An 18,933-nucleotide genomic window follows, 5' to 3' on the forward strand; every position below is an offset into this window, starting at 1 on the left:
CTCATTGTGGTTTTTATTTGCATTTCTCTGATGATCAGTGATGTTCAGCATTTTTTCATATGTTTGTTGGCTGCATGTATGTCTTCTTTTGAGAAGTGTCTGTTCATGTCCTTTGCCCACGTTTTAATGGTTATATCTTTTCTTGTAAATTTGCTTACGTTCCTTGCAGACTCTGGATGTTAGACCGTTGCTAGATGGATAGATTGAAGAAGCATTTCTCCCATCCTGTAGGTTGTCTGTTCACTCTGATGATAGTTTCTTTTGCTGTGCAGAAGCTCTTTAGTTTATTTAGATCCCATTTGTCAGTTTTTGCTTTTGTTGCAATTGCTTTGGGTGTTTTCATCATTAAATCTTTGCCCATGCCTATGTCCTGGATGGTATTATCTAGATTTTCTTCTAGGGTTTTTATAGTTCCGGGTTTTACGTTTAAGTCTTTAATCCGTCTTGAGTTAATTTTTGCATATGGTGTGGGGAAGGGGTCCAGTTTCAATTTTCTGCCTATGGCTAGCCAGTTCTTTCAGCATCATTTATTAAATAAGGAATTCTTTCCCCATTGCTAATTTTTGTCAGGTTTGTCGAAGATCAGTTGGTTGTAGGTGTGTGGTCTTATTTCTGCATTCTCTATTCTGTTCCATTGGTCTGTGTGTCTGTCCTTGTACCAGTACCATGTGGTTTTGTTTACTGCAGTCTTGTAGTATAGTTTAAAGTCAGGTAGCAGCTTTGGTCTTTTTGCTTAGGATTGTCTTGGCTATTCGGGCTCTTTTTTGGTTCCCTATGAATTTTAAAGTCTTTTTTTTTTTTTTTTCTCTGTTTCTGTGAAGTCTGTCCATGGTAGTTTAATGGAAATAGCATTGAATCTAGAAATTACTTTGGGCAGTATGGCCGTTTTTATGATATTGATTCTTCCTGTCCATGAGCATGGAATGCTTTTCTATTTTTTTTTTGTGTTCTCTCTGATTCCTTTGAGAAGTGGTTTGTGGTTCTCCTTAAAGAGGTCCTTCATTTCCCTTGTTAGCCGTGTTTCTAGGTATTTCTGTCTTTGTGTAGAAATTGTGAATGGGAGTTCAATCATGATTTGGCTCCCTGCTTGCCTATTGTTGGTGTATAGGAATGCTAGCCATTTTTGCATATTCATTTTGCAGAATAGACATCCTTTTCAAGCACACCTGGAACATTCTCCAGGACAAGTTACATGTTACACCACAAACCAAGTCTTAACAAATTTAAGAAGATTGAAATAATAGCAAACCTCTTTTTCAATCAGAATAAGATGGATCTAGAAATTAATAACAACAGGACAATTGGAAAATACACAAATATGTGGAAACAAAACAACACACACATGAATAAGCAATGGATCAAAAAAGGGAAATCATGAAATATCTTGAGACAAATGAAACTGAAAACACGATATAGCAACACATAAGGGATACCGTGAAGGCAGTTTCTTTTCCGAATTTCAACTTTTGTTTAAGATACAGGGAGATACAGGGGTTACATGTGTAGGATTGTTACATGGCAATTTTGGACCCAGGTAGTGAGCCTAACGTTCAATAAGTAGTTTTTCAACCAACATTCCACTCCCTACCACCTACCTCTAGGAGTCCACAGTGTCTATATTTCTCATGTTCATGTTCATGTTCCCATGCTCAGTGTTAAGCTCCCACTTATCCATGAAAACATGTGGAATTTTGTTGTTTCTTCTTGTGTTAACTCCCTTATGATTATGGCCTCCCCCTGCATCCATGTTGCTGCTAAAAAGAAAAAGAAAAAAGATTTTATTACATTTTTATGGCTGCATAGTATTCCATGGTATATATACACCACATTTTCCTTATCCAATCTACCATTGATTGTCATCTGGGTTGATTCCATGTCTTTGCTACTGTGAATAGCACAGCAATGAACATAAGAGTGCATATGCCTTTCTGGTAGAATGATTTATTTTCCTTTGGGTACATAGCCAGTAATTGAATTGCTGCATCAAAGGGTAACTCCGTATTGAGATGTTTGAGAAATCTCCAGAGTGTTTTCCACAGTGGCTCTACTAATTTACATTTCCACCAGGAATGCATAAGTGTTCCCTTTTCTCTGCAGCCTCACCAGCATCTATTGTTTTTTGACTTTTTAATACCCATTCAGACTCGTGTGAGATGTTGTCTCAATTTGGTTTTCATTTGCATTTCTCTGATGATTAGTGATGCTGAGCATTTTCCATGAGTTTTTGTTGCTTATATGTCTTCTTCTGAGAAGTGTCTGTTCAATGTCATTGCCAATTTTTTTTTATTATACTTTAAGTTCTAGGGTACACGTGCACAACGTGGAGGTCTGTTACATATGTATACATATGCCATGTTGGTGTGCTGCACCCATTAACTCGTTATTTACATTAGGTATATCTCCTAATGCTATCCCTCTCCCCTCCCCCCACCCCACAACAGGCCCCGGTGTGTGATGTTCCCCTTCCTGTGTCCAAGTGTTCTCATTGTTCAATTACCACCTATGAGTGAGAACATGTGGTGTTTAGTTTTCTGTCCTTGTGATAGTTTGCTGAGAATGATGGTTTCCAGCTTCATCCATGTCCCTACAAAGGACATGAACTCATCCTTTTTTATGGCTGCATAGAATTCCATGGTGTATATGTGCCACATTTTCTTAATCCAGTCTATCATTGATGGACATTTGGGTTGGTTCCAAGTCTTTGCTATTGTGAATAGTGTCGCTGTCATTGCCAATTTTTAATGGAGTTATTTGTTTCTTCTTAATGATTTTTTTAAAGTTCTCTATAGATTCTAGATATTAGGCCATCGTAGAATGCATAGTTTGTGGATGTTTTCTCCCATTCTGTATGTTGTCTGTTTACTCTGTTGATAGTTTCTTTTGCTGTGTATAAGCTCTTTATTTTAATTAGGTCTCACATATCTGTTTCTGTTATTGTTGCAACTGCTTTTGGGGACTTGGCCAAAAATTCTTTGCCAAAGCCAATGTCAAGAGGAGTATTGCCTGGGTTGTCTCCTAGGACTTTTGTAGTTTGAGGTCCTACATTTAAATCTTTAACTCATCTTGAGTTAACTTTTGTATATGGTGAAAAGCAAGGGTCCAGCTTTACCTGCCTGTGGCTAGTCAGTTATCTCAGCACCATTTCCTGAATAAAGAGTCGTTTTCCCATTGCTTGTTTTTATCATCCTTCTTGAAGATCACACGGCAGTAGGTGTTTCATTTTATTTCTAAATTTTCTGTTCTTTTCTTTCCATTAGTCTATGTGTCTGATTTTGTACCAGTACCATGCTGTTTACATTACTGTAACTTTGTAGTATCATTTGAGGTCAGGTAGTGTGATGCCTCCGGCTTTGTTCTTTTGCTTAAGATGTCTTTGGCTATTTAAGGTCTTTTTTGGTTCTGTCTGAATGTTAGAAAAAGTTTTTCTAATTCTGTGGAGAATGACATTGGTCATTTGATAGAAATAGCATTGAATTTGTAAATTACTCTGTGTCATGTTGACATTTTAATGATATTGATTCTTCCAGTCCATGAGCATATATTTTTGTTTTGTTTTGTTTCTGTCATCTCTGATTTTTTAAAATAGTGTTTTGTAGTTATTCTTATGGTAATCTTTCACCTTCTTGGTTAACTGCATTCCTAGGTACTCTGTTTTCTCTGAGCCTACTATAAGGGAACTTCCGTTTTTGATTTCACTCTCAGCCTACGTGTTGTTGGTAAAAATGCTACTGATATTTTTGTACATTGGTTTTGTATCCTGAATCTTTACAGAAGTAGCTGATCAGTTCTAGGAACCTTTTGGCATAGCCTTTAGGATTTTCTATGTATGGAATCATATTGTCAGGGAAGAGAGATGGTTGGACTTTTTCTTTTCCTATTTGGATGCCTTTTATTTCTTTCTCTTTTCTGATTGCTCTGGCTAGGGCTTCCAGTACTGAATAGGAGTAGTGTGAGTAGATATCTTTGTCTTGTTCCACTTCTCAAGGAGAATTGTTCCAGCCTCTTCTCACTCATATAATGTTGGCTATGGGTTTGTCAGAGACAGCTTTTATTATTTTGAGGTATATTCCCTTGATGCCTAGTCTGTTGAGGTTTTTTTTTTTTTTATCATGAACAGATATTGAATTTTATTGAAAGCTTTTACTGCATCTATTTCAATGATCACATTGTCTTTGCTTTAAATTCTGTTTATGTGCTAAAGCACATTTATAATTTGCATAAGTTGAATCATCCTTTCATCCCAGGAATAATGCTTACTTGATTATGGTGTACTAACTTTTTGAGGTGTTGCTCTGCAGCTGGATTTGGTTTGGTATTATTTTGTTGAGCATTTTTACATCTATGTTCACAATGAATATTGGTCTGAGATTTCTTTTGTGTGTGTGCGTGTCTCTGTCAGATTATGATACAGGTCTGATGCTCATTTCATAGAATAAGTTAAAAAGGAGCCCTTCTTTCTCAAATTTTTGAGATAGTTTCAGCAGGGTTAGTACCAGTTCTTCTTCGCATGTCTGGTATCCCTCTTTTTCTTTGTTAATCTAAGAAAGGGTCTATCAATCGTATCTGTTTTTCTGAAGATCCAATTCTTGGTTTCACTGATAGTTTGTGTAGATTTCTGCAATTCAAATTTATTAAGTTATTCTTTTTTATTTTTTTATTATACTTTAAGTTTTAGGGTACATGTGCACAACGTGCAGGTTAGTTACATACGTATACATGTGCCATGTTGGTGTGCTGCACCCATTAACTCGTCATTTAACATTAGGTATATCTCCTAATGCTATCCCTCCACCCTCCCCCCTCCCCACAACAGGCTCCGGTGTGTGATGTTCCCGTTCGGGTGTCCATGTGTTCTCACTGTTCAATTCCCACCTATGAGTGAGAACATGCGGCAGTTTGTCCTTGCAACAGTTTGCTGAGAATGATGGTTTCCAGCTTCATCCATGTCCCTACAAAGGAAAGGAACTCATCATTTTTTATGGCTGCATAGTGTTCCATGGTGTGGTGTATATGTGCCACATTTTCTTAATCCAGTCTATCATTGTTGGACATTTGGGTTGGTTCCAAGTCTTTGCTGTTGTGAATAGGGCCGCAATAAACATACGTGTGCATGTGTCTTTATAGCAGCATGATTTATAATCCTTTGGGTATATACCCAGTAATGGCATTGCTGGGTCAAATGGTATTTCTAGTTCTAGATCCCTGAGGAATCGCCACACTGTCTTCCACCATGGTTGAACTAGTTTACAGTCCCACCAACAGTGTAAAAGTGTTCCTATTTCTCCACATCCTCTCTAGCATCTGTTGTTTCCTGACTTTTTAATGATCGCCATTCTAACTGGTGTGAGATGGTATCTCATTGTGGTTTTGATTTGCATTTCTCTGATGGCCAGTGATGATGAGCATTTTTTCATGTGTCTTTTGGCTGCATAAATGTCTTCTTTTGAGAAGTGTCTGTTCATATCCTTCGCCCACTTTTTCATGGGGTTGTTTGTTTTTTTCTTGTAAATTTGTTTGAGTTCATTGTAGATTCTGGATATCAGCCCTTTGTCAGATGAGTAGATTGCAAAAATTTTCTCCCATTCTGTGGGTTGCCTGTTCACTCTGATGGTGGTTTCTTTTGCTGTGCAGAAGCTCTTGAGTTTAATTAGATCCCATTTGTCAATTTTGGCTTTCGTTGCCATTGCTTTTGCTGTTTTAGACATGAAGTCCTTGCCCATGCCTATGTCCTGAATGGTGTTGCCTAGGTTTCCTTCTAGGGTTTTTATGGTTTCAGGTCTAACATTTATGTCTTTAATCCATCTTGAATTAATTTTTGTGTAAGGTGTAAGGAAGGGATCCAGTTTCAGCTTTCTACATATGGCTAGCCAGTTTTCCCAGCACCATTTATTAAATAGGGAATCCTTTCCCCATTGCTTGTTTTTGTCAGGTTTGTCAAAGATCAGATGGTTGTAGATATGTGGCATTATTTATGAGGGCTCTGTTCTGTTCCATTCGTCTATATCTCTGTTTTGGTACCAGTACCATGCTGTTTTGGTTACTGTAGCCTTGCAGTATAGTTTGAAGTCAGGTAGCGTGATGCCTCCAGCTTTGTTCTTTTGGCTTAGGATTGACTTGGCGATGCGGGCTCTTTTTTGGTTCCATATGAACTTTAAAGTAGTTTTTTTTCCAATTCTGTGAAGAAAGTCATTGGTAGCTTGATGGGGATGGCATTGAATCTATAAATTACCTTGGGCAGTATGGCCATTTTCACGATGTTGATTTTTCCTACCCATGAGCATGGAATGTTCTTCCATTTGTTTGTATCCTCTTTTATTTCACTGAGCAGTGGTTTGTAGTTCTCCTTGAAGGGGTCCTTCACATCCCTTGTAAGTTGGATTCCTAGGTATTTTATTCTCTTTGAAGCGATTGTGAATGGGAGTTCACTCATGATTTGGCTCTCTGTTTGTCTGTTATTGGTGTATAAGAATGCTTGTGATTTTTGCACATTGATTTTGTATCCTGAGACTTTGCTGAAGTTGCCTATCAGCTTAAGGAGATTTTGGGCTGAGATGATGGGGTTTTCTAGATATACAATCATGTCATCTGCAAACAGGGACAATTTGACTTCCTCTTTTCCTAATTGAATACCCTTTATTTCCTTCTCCTGCCTGATTGCCCTGGCCAGAAATTCCAACACAGTGTTGAATAGGAGTGGTGAGAGAGGGCATCCCTGTCTTGTGTCAGTTTTCAAAGGGAATGCTTCCAGTTTTTGCCCATTCAGTATGATATTGGCTGTGCGTTTGTCATAGATAGCTCTTATTATTTTGAGATAAGTCCCATCAATACCTAATTTATTGAGAGATTTTAGCATGAAGGTTGTTGAATTTTGTCAAAGGCCTTTTTCTGCATCTATTGAGATAATCATGTGGTTTTTGTCGTTGGCTCTGTTATTCTCTAATTTTAGTTTTTTCTTTTAATTTTCTGCTGGATTTTGGGTTGGTTTGTTCTTTCCTTTCTAGTTCCTTTATGTGAAAAGTTAGATTGTTAACTTGAAACATTTCTAACATTTTGATGAAGACGTTTAGATCTATACATTTTGCTCTTAACACTGATTTGGCTGCATCCCAGAGATTTCAATAAGTTGTGTTCCTGTTTTTATTAATTTAATTTTTGTTAAATTTCTGCCATAATTTTGATGCTGTTCAAGAGTAAGTTGTTTTATTTTCAGGTGTGCATGTAGTTTTGAGAGGTCTTCTTGACTTTGATTTCTATTTTTATTGCACTGTGGTCTGAAAGTATGCTTGGTATGATTTCAAAATTTTTGAATTTATTGAGGCTTTCTTTATGACTGAGCATGTGGTCAATCTTAGAAATTATTTTACGTGCAGACGGGAAGAATGTATTTTTTTTTTATTGTTGGATGAATGTTCTGCAGATGTCTATTAGGTCAATTAGTCAAGTGACTGGTTCAAGTCCAGAGTTTACCATTTCCTACCTTGATGGTATGCCTACTGCTGTCAGTGGGATGTTGAAGTCCTTCACTACTATTGTGTGGTTGTATAAGTCTTTTTGTAGGCCAAGAAGAACTTGTTATATGAAACTGCGTGCTCTAATGTTGGGTATGTATATATTTAGGATTATAGTTGAAGCTTCTTGTTGGATTGTAGTCTTTATCATTATGTAATGTCCTTCTTTACTCTTCTTATCTTTTATTGGTTTAAAGTCTATTTTATCTGATATAAGAACAGCGACTCCTGCTCTTTTAATTTTGCATTTGCATGGCAGATATCACTCTCCCTTTTTACATTGAGCCTTTACGTGTTTTTACATGTGAGATAGGTCTCACGAGGACAACAAATGATTGAGTTTTGTTTTTTTTTTTAATCCAGCCTTCCATGCTGTGTCTTTTAAGTGGGATATCTGGCCCTTTTACATTCAAGGTTACTGTTGATATATGTGATTTTGATCATCTCATCATTTTCTTAGCTGGCCGTTATGTAGACTTCATGACGTAGTTGCTTTACAGTGTCTGTGTGCTATGTGCTGAAGTGTGCTTTTGTGGTAACAGGTATTGTTCTTTCGAATCCACGTTTTGCACTCCCTTAAGGGCCTCTTGTAATGCTGATCTGGTTGAAATGTATTCCCCCAACATTTGCGTGAATGAAAAGGATTTTATTTCTCCTTCACTTAGGAAGTGTAGTTTGACAAAATATAAAATCATTGGTTGATTTTTTTTCCTTGGAGATGTTCAAAATATGTGCCCAATCTCTTCTGTATTGCAAGGTTTCTACTGAGAGGTCTACTGCTAGCCTGATGGGGTTCCCTCTGTAGGTGACCAGCCCCTTCTCTCTAGCTGCCTTTAATTTTTTTCTTTGGCATTGACCTTGGTGAACCTGATTACCATGTGCCTTGGGGATGGTTGTCTTGTATAGTATCTGCCTGGAGTTCTCTGTATTTCTTGGATTTGCATGTAAACCTCTCTAGTGAGAGGAAGATAATTTTCATAGACTATAACTTCAAATATATTTTCCAAGATGTTTATTCTCTCTCCTATCTCAGGGATGCTGATTAATCATCGATTGAGTCTCTTCACATAATTCCATATTTCTCAGAGGTTTTGTTCATTTTTGTTAGTTTTTTTCTCTTTAATTATTTATTTGTTTTTGACTAAGTTGATTTGAAGAACTGGTTTTCAAGCTCTGAGATTTCTTTCTCAGCTTGGTTTATTCTGGTATTAATACTTCTGATTGTGTTATAAAATTCTTGCAGTGAATCCTTCAACTCAAGAAGTCTAGCCTGGGATTGGCTTAAAATGGCTATTTTGTCTTTCAGCTCTTGAATCATTTCACTGGATTACTTGGTTTTCTCAGATTGGGTTTCAGCTTTATACTGAATCTTGAAGAGCGGCCTTGCCATCCAGATAATTCCATGTCTGTCATTTCATTTATTTCAGACTGGTTAAGAGCCATTACTGGTCTCATTTTAATTTTATTATTATTATTATACTTTAAGTTTTAGGGTACATGTGCACAATGTGCAGGTTTGTTACATATGTATACATGTGCCATGTTGGTGTGCTGCACCCATCAACTCGTCATTTAGCATTAGGTATATCTCCTAATGCTATCCCTCCACCCTCCCCCCACCCCACAACAGTCCCTGGAGTGTGATGTTCCCCTTCCTGTGTCCATGTGTTCTCATTGTTCAATTCCCTCCTATGAGTGAGAACATGCGGTGTTTGGTTTTTTGTCCTTGCGATAGTTTGCTGAGAATGATGGTTTCCAGTTTCATCCATGTCCCTACCAAGGACATGAACTCTTCATTTTTTATGGCTGCATAGCATTCCATGGTGTATATGTGCCACATTTTCTTAATCCAGTCTATCATTGTTGGACATTTGGGTTGGTTCCAAGTCTTTGCTATTGTGAATAGTGCCGCGATAAACATACGTGTGCATGTGTCTTTATAACAGCATGATTTATAATCCTTTGGGTATATACCCAGTAATGGCATTGCTGGGTTAAATGGTATTTCTAGTTCTAGATCCCTGAGGAATCACCACACTGTCTTCCACCATGGTTGAACTAGTTTACAGTCCCACCAACAGTGTAAAAGTGTTCCTATTTCTCCACATCCTCTCTAGCATCTGTTGTTTCCTGACTTTTTAATGATCGCCATTCTAACTGGTGTGAGATGGTATCTCATTGTGGTTTTGATTTGCATTTCTCTGATGGCCAGTGAAGACGAGCATTTTTTCATGTGTTTTTTGGCTGCATAAATGTCTTCTTCGGAGAAGTGTCTGTTCATATCCTTCGCCCACTTGTTGATGGGGTTGTTTGTTTTTTTCTTGTAAATTTGTTTGAGTTCATTGTAGATTCTGGATATCAGCCCTTTGTCAGATGAGTGGGTTGCGAACATTTTCTCCCATTCTGTAGGTTGCCTGTTCACTCTGATGGTGGTTTCTTTTGCTGTGCAGAAGCTCTTGAGTTTAATTAGATCCCATTTGTCAATTTTGGCTTTTGTTGCCATTGCTTTTGGTGTTTTAGACATGAAGTCCTTGCCCATGCCTATGTCCTGAATGGTGTTGCCTAGGTTTACTTCTAGGGTTTTTATGGTTTCAGGTCTAACATTTATGTCTTTAATTCATCTTGAATTAATTTTTGTGTAACGTGTAAGGAAGGGATCCAGTTTCAGCTTCCTACCTATGGCTAGCCAGTTTTCCTAGCACCATTTACTAAATAGGGAATCCTTTCCCCATTGCTTGTTTTTGTCAGGTTTGTCAAAGGTCAGATGGTTGTAGATATGTGGCTTTATTTCTGAGGGCTCTGTTCTGTTCCATATGTTCTGTATCTCTGTTTTGGTACCAGTACCATGCTGTTTTGGTTACTGTAGCCTTGTAGTATAGTTTGAAGTCAGGTAGCGTGATGCCTCCAGCTTTGTTCTTTTGGCTTAGGATTGACTTGGCAACGCGGGCTCTTTTTTGGTTCCACATGAGCTTTAAAGTAGTTTTTTCCAATTTTGTGAAGAAAGTCATTGGTAGCTTGATGGGGATGGTATTGAATCTATTAAATTACCTTGGGCAGTATGGCCATTTTCACGATATTGATTCTTCCTACCCATGAGCATGGAATGTTCTTCCATTTGTTTGTATCCTCTTTTATTTCATTGAGCAGTGGTTTGTAGTTCTCCTTGAAGAGGTCCTTCACATCCCTTGTAAGTTGGATTGCTAGGTACTTTATTCTCTTTGTAGCAATTGTGAATGGGAGTTCACTCATGATTTGGCTCTCTGTTTGTCTGTTATTCGTGTATAAGAATGCTCGACACTCTGGCTTGTTGCATTCTCAGAGTTCTTGCATTTATTCTTCCTCATCTTGGGAGGCTCATATTTTTTAACTGTGATGTAAATTGAGTATGGCTAGTTGGCTTTGTTTCTGGAAGTTTTCAGAGGACCAAGTCTCTGCACGGGGTGTTCGTTGTTGAATTCTTGCCCCTTCGGTTTCACAGTGAGTAGTTTTTTGCTCTTGTAGTTTTGTCTGTGTTCCAGTAGATGGCGCTTGAGAGCAATGGGCGGTAGGTAGGCTGTTAGTTGCGTGGTTTCTTTGTGCATCCTTGTGCTTGCAGTTCTGTTGTGAGGTGCGAGGGGAAGATAGTTAACCCTCTCGCCAGACCTGCTCCTGGGCCTTTCAGGCGCCACCTACAATCACTGGCACTGTGCCCACAATTTTGTTGTTATTGATGTTGTTGTCGGGTCTTTTGGGCCATGGGGCTCCTTTAAGGGGAAGTCCCCTTTCCCAGGCACTGTCTGGGGCTGGGAACCAGACTTGGTGTTCAGGTACTCCGTGCCGTGTTCCCAGTTTCCTCCCTTTACAGCCTCAGCATCTGCGTCTCTTCTCCGTCCACATTTGGCATTTTCTCTCCAAAGATCTGTTCAATTTATGTTGGTGTAGTTGAAATCATATTTTCCTTCCGTGGGAGCAGGACTTCTCAGCTGCATCTAGTCAGGCTGCTTGCTCAGAATTTTTTTGAATTTTTTGAGACTTGTTTTGTGGAGTAATATTTGGTCTATCCTGGAGAATATTCCATGTGCTGATGAGAAGTATGTGTATTCTGCAGCTGTTGCATGAAATGTTCTATAAATGTATATTAGGTTCACCTGATCTAGAGTGAAGATTAAGTTGAACCTTTCTTTGTTGAGTTTCTGTCTGGTTGATCTGTGTAATGATTAAAATGAGGTGTTTAGGTCACCTGCTACCATTGTCTCTCTCTTTTTTAATAGTATTTTCTTTATATATCGGGGTTCCATACGACGGTTATATTCTCTTCCTGATTTGACCACTTTATCATCATGTAATGATCTTCTTTGTCTCTTTGTGTAGTTTTTGTCTTGAAATCTATTTTACCTGATATAAGTGCACTACTCCTAGTGTTATTTGATTCTGATTTCCATGGAATAACTATTTCTATTCCTTTATTTTTAATCTATGCATATCTTCACAGGTATAGCCACTTTCTTGTGGGCCGCATATAGCTGAATCTTGTTTTTTATCCATTCAGCTGTTCTTAACTTTTACTGAATAATTTAGTGTAAATTTAACCTGATTATTCATTGGTAAAGAGTAGTACTGCCACTTTTTTACTTTTTTTTTTTTTTCGTTGTCGGTGGTGCTCTCTTTTTTCTTGTCTTCCTTTGTGTAAAAAAGGATTTTATCTAGTAGCTTGTTTTGATTTCTTGATTTTCAATATTTAAATCTATGTTATAGGGGTTTGTTTGTGGTTACCATGAAGCTGATGAATAACATCTTATAACCAATTTTTAAACTGATGACAACTCTGATTGCCAAAAAGAGCAAAACAAATAAGCAAAGAGAAAACTATGAAAACATTCTACACTTTAACGTCATTTCCTCTGATTTATGACTTTGTCTGTCTCTGTATCTTTTTATATTGTCTATCTATTGAAAGATGTTTGTCACTATCAGTTTTGGCAGTTTATTTGTCTTCCTGCTAAAGATATGAGTGGCTAAGACACTGCAATTGCAGTGTTATAGTACTGTGTACTTTTCTGTGTACTTGCTATTACTGACAGGTTTTATATCTTCAGATAATTTCTTTGTCATTTTGTAACTGCCTTTTCTTTCTGATTGAAGCACTCTCTTTACCATTTCTTGTAGGACAGGTCTGATGTAGACATGATCTCTCAGCTTTTATTTGTCTGGGAAAGTGTTTATTTCTTCTTCATAGTTGAAGGATAATTTTGCTGAATACGATATTCCATGTTGGGATTTGTTTTTCTTCAGCATTTTGGATATGCTATCTCACTCTCCCCTGGTCTATAAGAATTCTGCTGAGAAGTCTGCTGCCATACATATTGGAGCTCCTTTATGTGCTATTTGTTTATTTTTCTCATGGTGCTTCTAGTATCCTCTCTTTATCTTTGACTTTTGAGAATTTATTAAATGCGTGGAGATGTTTCATTTGGCTTTAATCCACTTGGTGTTCTAGGACCTTCTCGTACCTCGGTATTCCTATGATTCTTTAGGTTTGGATAATTGTCTGTTACTATATCTTTGAATAAACTTTATCCCCTTTCTCCCTACGTCTTGTTCAAGGCTAAGAACTCTTAGATTTGCCCCTTTGCAGATATTTTCTATATCTCATAGTCATGCTTTAATTTTTAAATTCTTTTTTCTCTTCTGTGTATTTTCATATAGCCTGTCTCTAAGCTTACTATTTTTTTTCTGCTTTATCAATTCTGCTGTTGCTAGGGTCTAATGCATTTTTTTCAGTATGTTAATTGTACTTTTCAGCTCCAGCATTTCTGCTAGATTTTTCATAGTTTCTCAGTCTCTTTTTGCAATTCATCTAATAAAATTGTGACTCTATTGTCTGTATTATCTTAAAGTTTGTTGAGCTTCATCAAGGCAGGTATTTTGAACTCTCTGTCTGAATGGTCACATATATCTGACACTTCATAGTTGGTCACTGGTGCCTTACTTAGTTCATTTGGTGAGGTCATGTTTTTCTGTATGTTCTTGATGCTTGTGGATATTTTTCAGTGTCTGCTCATTGAAGAGTTAGGTATGTACTCTAATCTTAGTATTCTGCACTTATTTTTACCCATACTTCTCGAGAAGGCTGTTTACATATTCAAAGGGTATTTAGAGTGGTAATTTAACTTTGTGGTCACTGCAGCCATATCAGGATTGTAAGGCACACTAAGTTCTAAATTCAGTAACAGCGCAGCTCTTGCTGACTCCTTGAAGCACCATGTTGGTGGTGTTGGTTAAGTTAAGGGAAAATTTCCCGGGTTACCAGAAAAATTATCTCACTCTCTTCCCTCTCTTTGTCCTAATCAAAAGGAGTCTCTCTCTCTCTCTCTCTCTCTCTCTCCTCTCTCTCTCTCTCTCTCTCCATGCTGGGCTGCCTGAAGTTTTTGGAGGAGTGCCACAAGCAATCCCATGGCCACCGCAGGTAGCACTGCACTGGATGACACTTGAAGCCAGTACACTGTTGGATTGCACCCAAGGCTCATGGCAATGACTGCCTGGCTACTGCTTATGGTTATTCAAGGCCCAGAAGCTCTTATGTCTGAATGTGGTGAACTCTGTCAGAACTAAGTTTTAATTTTTTTTTATTTCTTTCAGAACGGTGGATTTTCTTTTGGTCCAGAGTGGGTCTAGAAATGCTGTCCAGTAGCTAAGGCCTGGAATCTAGAGCTTCAGTAATCTGCTTGGTGCTTTATTTCAGTGTGACTAAACTGGTACCCGAGTTGCAAGATGAATTTCTCTGTACTCTTCCCTCTCATTTTCTAAAGTGGAAAAATTTTATCCCTGAGCTGCACTGCCTGGAACTGGGGAGCTGTTACACAGTCTTAATAAACTATTTCATTACCCTAGGCAATTGTCTGCTAGATAGTCCTAAGTTTGCATATTAAAGGAAATCTTACGTTAAAAAAAATATGGTAATGACATTTACATCTCATAGTACAGAGAGAAGTAGTCTGGTGCTAGAGGGAGATTAAAAATGGATGCCAAATAAAAATTATAGAAATCTGTCATAGGACTGTAAGGGGAGACCGGTTGTATTTAGATAGAGACTACCTATCTTTTAACTGTATCTCTGAACTCTGGATAGGGCCCATACTGAATCCTGGGTCTCCAGACAGGGAGAATTATTATGAGGCTAGACCACATGATGCTTTTACAGTGCACTTTTAAAAACATTAACAAAGACCGTTCTAAATGTCTAAACTATCCTCTTTCTTAAGTACCCAAGAATAGCCTCCGTTATAATAACTATTTTAGTCAAAAAATCTGGTAACACAATGCAAAAGCAAGTACTTTATGATCTGAGACAAACTTTTCTTTTTACCCACTCTCGGGGTTCCATAAAGAAAAACAAGTTTCTCCCCAGAAGAGAGTCTGGTGCTTTGTCTGTTTTCTTCAGTGAATCCCGGGCTATTATAAGCTGTCTTAGGCCCCTCATGCAGCAGACGGAGGCAAGAGAAAGCAGAGACAGCAGAACTAAATGAAGACAATGAAATTCAATAAACTGAGAAAAAAATAATAAACTTTTGCTCAGAGGAGACAAGGTCTTAGGAGAGAAAAAAAACCATAAAGTCTTTTAATGCAAACATACACACACGTGCGCATGTACACACACACACACACATGCACACATCTTGGATGTTAGCTTTTAATTACGCTGACTTTTAACCATTGAGCTCCTTAAAATAATATTTTTAAATCTCATTGTTACTGTAAAGGAGTCCAGATCCAGACCCCAAGAAAGGGTTCTTGGATCTCATGCAAGAAATAATTTGAGGTGAATCTATAAAGTGAAAGCAAGTTTATTAATAAAGTTAACTAATGAAAGAATGTCTACTCCATAGGAAGAGTAGTGGCTTGGGCTGCTTCACTAAGGATACTTCCAGTTATTTCTTGATTATATGCTAAATAAGGGGTGGATTATTCATGAGTTTTCCAGAAAACGGGTGGGCAATTCCCAGAACTGAGGGTTCCTACCATTTTTAAACCACATAGGGTAACTTCTTGATGTTGCCAAGGCATTTGTACATTGTCATTGCACTGGTGGGAGTGTCTTTTAACATGCTAATGCATTATAATTAGCATATAATGAGCAGTGAGGACAACCAGAGGACACTTTTGTTGGCATCTTGGTTTTGGTGTGTTTTGGCCAGCTTCTTTATCACAAACAGTTTTATCAGCCAAATCTTTATAATCTGTATCTTGTGGAGACTTCTTATCTCATCCTGTGAATTAGAATGCCTAACCTCCTGGGAATGCATCCCAGTAGGTCTCAGTCTTATTTTACACAGGGACTATTCAAGATGGAGTTTCTCTGGTTCAAATGTCTCTGACATATTTACCCCCTCCCTTTTATAAGAGAACCCTTAATCCTAAGGGCTGTAGAGAGAGGAAGATTCATCTTCTGTAACTTCTTCAGGCTGAACAGGGGGGATGATATTCATGCCTAACCTCTTGCATTCAGGTTAGAGAAGAGCTCAGTCAAAAAGCATCATTATGGTGAAGGCCATTCATAACTCTTGAGTTATGACAAAAGGTGATATCTGGAAGATTAATAAGTGTTCAATTTAAGAATACATTCAGTAAGAGAACCCTTAATCCTAAGGGCTGTAGAGAGAGGAAGATTCATCTTCTGTAACTTCTTCAGGCTGAACAGGGGGGATGATATTCATGCCTAACCTCTTGCATTCAGGTTAGAGAAGAGCTCAGTCAAAAAGCATCGTTATGGTGAGGGCCATTCATAAGACTTGAGTTATGACAAAAGGTGATATCTGGAAGATTAATAAGTGTTCAATTTAAGAATACATTCAGTAAGCTTATCCTGCATTCCTACGCAAAGAGTACGACAGCACTATATTTCACAACAGTAAAACAAAATAAGTAAAATTATCCCAAGTAAACTAAATAAGAAGGCTTTTCATGAACTGGGAGACTTTGGAACCAAAGTGATATGGAGTTGCTATACATGCTATACATTCCAATATGTGCTCAGAATTAGAATATTGATCTAGATTTTTTACATTACCCACCTCTCTTGTTACTTTTGAACAGCCATAAGAGATCACTGGTTGGTTCACAGAAATAAGCAGGTTCAGTCTAAATCGTAGAAAGAAAACTCAAAAATAACTGATGAGATCACAATTTTATAACAAGTGTACCATTGTTTTTAAAATATGTTTTTTCTATCTCTCCATTCTCCCATTTTTACTAAAGACAAATCCTAACAGGGCTGATTTGTTTGCAAAAATACGCCATAGTCTTACACTTAGCCTGATTATTTGTGTAAAGTACAGCAAAAATAATCATTTTTCACATAGGCTTTTTAAATTGGCTTTGATTGGACTTTGTTCCACAAAAGGAATCTCAGATAAGGCTTTTTTCCAAAGCCAAGCCTAGCCATAGGTTTGTACTATCAAATATTTATCAGTTAGGTAAATTCCTCTTTTTTCGAGGTCCCAAGATAACCTAGGGCTCCTGGGCCTGTTAGAAAGTGACATTCTTTATTTACTACAGGTCAGGAACCCTGTACAGGACAGTGTAGACAGGGTATGAGGCCAGTTTTCCCAAGGGGCTTTTATTGGCCCTGTAAGCCAAATTCGATTCCTTAAAGGAAAGCAAGCCATTCCAGTCAAAGCCTTGGTAAAATAACTGGTTTCTTTTATTTTGTCCTGTTACAGAAGAAAACATTCTTATTGCACTTATGCAAATAACTATATTGTCATAAGTTAAGAATACTCACAAATAGTTTCCAAATTCTGGAGAAATCAGGTAGAGAGAAACAAATATGCTCCAAATTTTGTTCACAGGAGTATATTTTACTTACTTGTTAAAAGCTGCAAATCACTCAAAAGAAAAGTTTTATTGGCTCTGAAAAACAAAACAGAGGATCCTTTTAAGCAAAAAGTCAAAAAGATTACTTTAGTCTTCTATTAGTCCAGTCCATGTTGTTAACTCCTGTTCTGCCTGATATTCGTGAACATTTCAGCACTCCAGGAGATCCTGAAAGTTTTTTCTTCTATTCTAACATCACAATCTCCAAATTTATCAGAAACCTGCATTTAAGAACACCTATTAGAGTTCTGTAGCTGATTATGAAACCACCTCTAAAGAAAAACAAAAACAAAACAAAAAAAAAAAACAAGGCAACAATTGTCCCTGGATGACAAAACACTTTAGGGCAGTCTCTATTAAAGCCACAATTGACTAAGAATTTTGGTGACTTCTGTGGCATACAACAATTTTACATAACAATTATTATAACTATTAATAGCATACACTAAGTTATATCAGAGTTACAGAAGTTTCTAAAAATTTTGGAACACCTACCAAAAACATATATTCACAAATACAGCCTAAAGAAAGAACTCTTAGGAACCATTGGTGGAAAAACCTGGATTGTAGGTGATTTTAACTATGTACTACCTTTGGAGCCTAGGACACAGAAAGAAGTGCAGATAAGGTTTGACTATCCAGCATAACTAGGAGGCATGGCTAACACCACATATCCCCAGGCTTTACCTAGAATCTGCTTCAAAGTAAGTAGGTTGAACAATTTTCAAAAATCAAAGAAGCCGTTTATGACCCTAACACATCTAGCAAACTTAATATTTAACCTACTTCAGACCAAATGTCTGAATTTTGAAGACATTTGAATTTTACCAATGATCTTCAAAACTGTTTTTATTTCTGAAACTTTACTAAAGTCACATGAACTAAAAGGCATTCGTTCGTTTTTATTTTCTGATAGAATGTTAGATTTAAGCTCTTATGATTTTCGAAAACAATCAAAGCTCTTTCATATCACACACACACACAACACATATAAATACATAGACAGAAATGTTCCAGTAGTTTTAAGATTTTTTATTTGCCAGGTTCTTAATCAGATTACTGCTTCAGGGTGGAGCCCTTGGAGGAACAGGGCCAGGAAAACATGCGGTTTCTATGGCTTAATAAACAGGCACAGCTGGAAAGCAAAAAAGATCCCCCAAAATTTAAGGGTCCCACTTTATATCATATCTTAAATCCCAAAAAAGACAAATGCTACAGAACAAGACAGTGCAATGATTTTACTGTGCATTTCACTGCAAAGCAATTCAAAGCCACTCAACCTACTCTGTGATTACCCCATCTTCCATGGGAGTCTTCTTAGGTCTCAGTGTGGGGCAGGGATGAGCACGTTGCCATACCTTCTAGGTGGCCAAGAGCATGCTCCTCTGATCCAAACATGTGAAAAGCCAAATATTCACCTTTAACTGTCATTAGCTATTCCCCAAAGCATATTTCCTACCCAGTTATTACACACCAAAGTTCTATTATAATGTGGAGCAATTTCTGATCCCCCCAAGGGTTAAAAACACCTGATAATGCAATGCAAAAGAGAAAAGAGCCTTAGATTTTGAAG

General features: G+C 37.6%; 1 long non-coding RNA gene across 1 annotated transcript in view; it reads right to left on the reverse strand.

The window, feature by feature from the left end:
• Positions 1-248: 248 nt before the first annotated feature.
• The window catches only part of LOC106634295 (uncharacterized), a 52,528-nt gene continuing 33,843 nt past the window's right edge, over positions 249-18,933 (reverse strand). Inside the window, exons 3-5 of the long non-coding RNA XR_008622834.2 lie at positions 17,353-17,396; positions 16,559-16,625; positions 249-16,300 (exon numbers count right to left, since the gene is read on the reverse strand). This is a non-coding gene — a long non-coding RNA (uncharacterized LOC106634295). The remainder of the gene's footprint in view (positions 16,301-16,558; positions 16,626-17,352; positions 17,397-18,933) is intronic.

This window comes from Pan paniscus, chromosome X (genome assembly GCF_029289425.2).
Source record: "Pan paniscus chromosome X, NHGRI_mPanPan1-v2.0_pri, whole genome shotgun sequence".
In the NCBI taxonomy this organism is placed as follows: domain Eukaryota; kingdom Metazoa; phylum Chordata; class Mammalia; order Primates; family Hominidae; genus Pan; species Pan paniscus.